Source organism: Sinocyclocheilus grahami, unplaced genomic scaffold (assembly GCF_001515645.1).
Source record: "Sinocyclocheilus grahami isolate Dianchi unplaced genomic scaffold, SAMN03320097.WGS_v1.1 scaffold22.1, whole genome shotgun sequence".
Lineage (NCBI taxonomy): Eukaryota > Metazoa > Chordata > Actinopteri > Cypriniformes > Cyprinidae > Sinocyclocheilus > Sinocyclocheilus grahami.
In genome coordinates this window covers 2,435,573-2,438,406 of record NW_015505201.1, presented here as the reverse complement: position 1 = coordinate 2,438,406, position 2,834 = coordinate 2,435,573, and the positions used below count along the sequence as shown (strand labels likewise).

General features: G+C 34.5%; 1 protein-coding gene across 1 annotated transcript in view; it reads right to left on the bottom strand.

Annotated features, from left to right (window-relative positions):
• Positions 1-2,834, bottom strand: part of LOC107559873 (SH3 and multiple ankyrin repeat domains protein 3-like) — a 161,241-nt gene that overhangs the window by 54,066 nt on the left and 104,341 nt on the right. The gene's annotated exons all lie outside the window — the stretch shown is intronic.

Sequence of the window (2,834 nt, the reverse complement as noted above, 5' to 3'; positions counted from 1 at the left end):
AATCAAAACTGGGACTAATGAAATTCAATAATAACGGCAATCGCATTTAACAGTAACGGCTTATATTTGAATGTACTTTTCATTTATGAAGAATTATAAGCGTGTGTATTATGTGATTTAGCCAATGTACATTTGTTCCAAAGCCTGGCAGAGTGATCACAAGATGCTAGGCTAAAGTGTTGTGTTGTTTACAGAAAGGATGCGCGTTTTCATCTTTTTTTCTGTAAATTATCATGTTGCGCTGCAAGTCTTTTTCTTCAAAGCACCAACTTAGAATGCCTAATGATGGTTTGATTGCTTGTGTTACATGATCAAATAAATAATCTTGCTTACCTAGTACCTTAGTACTGCTGGTGCACGTTTACCAAACAGGACCCGTGCAGGCTTTAAACTGCTTTGCGTCTCTCCGTCAGGTAACCATGTGCGTGATGCGCCATTACAGGTAGGCTATTTCCCTAAACCTCCACACAGCTCGTATATTTTTCTGCCAAGGGGTGAGAACGTAATGATTACAAAAACGATTATTTATTTTTGATAATTATTATTTTATTTCAGTTAGTTTTTCAATAACTTTTGTTAGTTTAGTTTCGTTTTAGTTTTTTAATTATTTTGACGTTTTTATTTTATTTCAGTTTACGAAATAGTTTTTTCATCAATCGTTTTAGTCTTCGTTTATGAAAATAACCTTAGTACACACACACAGGGTTTCATTCATGCTGAAGGAGATCTTTAACTGCAGATGGCATATAAGAAACCCCACTTACACAGACAGGGCCGGATTTACCTCTTTTCGTGACATAGGCAAAACTAATTTTTTGGGCCCCCCTTCCCTATTATTATAATAGGCCTAATATTACCACCACCCAAGCAAACAAAAATATTTCTTAATCAGTGAAACTGTTACAGTGTTTTCTATCGCAATAAGCACCTGCGTTTAGTCAATAAAAATCGAAAGTAGTTCTTAATTTGTTTGAGAACTGAGAAAGACCATTCCATTAATAGGCGCTGCGTCGTGGCCACATAACCACTAAAGTGCATTATTTCTCTAAGAATTTTAACGGCCTGGAGTCACAATTACACATCAGTTGTTCAGATGATTTGTTTCAAGACATCTGACATGTTTCCGTCCTGTAATATCGTGTGTTGAACTAGCTAATTTTTTACACACCTAATCTCAAACGTTTCATTGGAAATTCCAAAACGTAATTTTAGAGCTAATAACAGAGGCTTGAGCCACTGATATGCAGGCTAACGCAGTTATTAATGCAGTCTAACACAGTTAGCCTTCAGGTCAACTGGGAAAAGAGCAAACTCTCCCCAACGCAGAGGATCTCTTTTCTCGGTATGGAGTTGGGGAACGAGGGTTACATACGTAACCGAGACGTTACTGTTGCTCACTTACAGAACATCCCATAGGAATGAACTGGAGATTTCTATTAATAGAATTCAAATTATTTTAATGTAGAATTTACAGAGAAGAAACCCATTTCAGTATAAAAACTTGGCAGATGGCAACAGTTGCCAATGCATGATTGGTCAGTAACATATTTTACATGATTGTAGAACCACTATTTCCAGTCTGTCTAAAAAAACACCATTTAGTTCCTGTTTCGATGAAACCCCTCCTTCTGAAATATGAAATGTGCTCTGATTGGTTAGCTGGCCTAATGTCTTGTGATTGGCAAATCACTTAAGAGTGTGTTCCAGAAATGACACGTCCCTTACCATAAGAGTTTAATATGCTCAGCTGTAAATATGAATGATGAATATGAAACGTGTTTTGTGTTAAAGAGTATATATCTCCCTTTGGACTTTGAGCTTTGTAACCTTGCAGATGTTTTTTATGCTCAAACAGCAACATTAAACAAGAACTAAAGTTAAAAAAATTGAAAAAGCATATGACGGGGCTTAGCAAAAGTTCAATTAATCTGTACAAACCTTCCATCACTCCTCATCACACACACACGCACACAAAATTTTCTCTTGAGAAAGACTCAAAACCTAATCATCTAAATACAACCAATTATACTGCATTTTTAATCAGGAGATTTGAAATTCTGTGAGTGGTTTTTAAGTGATGATCTAGCTGGCAGCACAGCCATTAGAAAATTATCACCTCAGTGCTACTGACTGAGGTTAGGCGCACACACACACACACACACACAAATGGATGCTTCTGCTGCCTATGTCACAATTAAACACTTGTGTAAATGGGGCTCATCTTGTAATAAATTCAGGAGGAAAAGAAATGCACATCTCATCAGTGATGCTTCTCATTTTAACATTTTCAATATTTGAGTCCAATCAAATCAGTATAATTTGATCAGTATATAAATCAGAGTATTTGTGGACTATACGTATTGCGTAGAGGGGACATTTAATGGAAAACAGGATTTTCCTCACTCTTCTGAAATAAAGGATTTTGATGTGCTGTGTCAACGTAATCTAATGTTCATAACACAATCCACCCATAACCCAGTCCACATAGTTATGGATATTAGACAGAAAAATTGGGCATAATGCATGAAAAGAGGCAAATTTTGAAATATAAAGGTTCACAGACAGATTTGCTGGATGTGTGTGGAAACAACTGACCTGAGTAACACAGAACAGTACATTTTGGTAAGAAGCCAGATCTTTAACATGAAAAAAAGAAAGAAAAGATATATATATATTCAGCTATTTTTTATTTTATTATTTTCTAAAAATAATGTATATATACACACATAATTTATCTATTTATAATATAATACAATATAATAATAATAATAATATTATATATATATATATATATATATATATATATATATATATATATATATATATAAAACCAC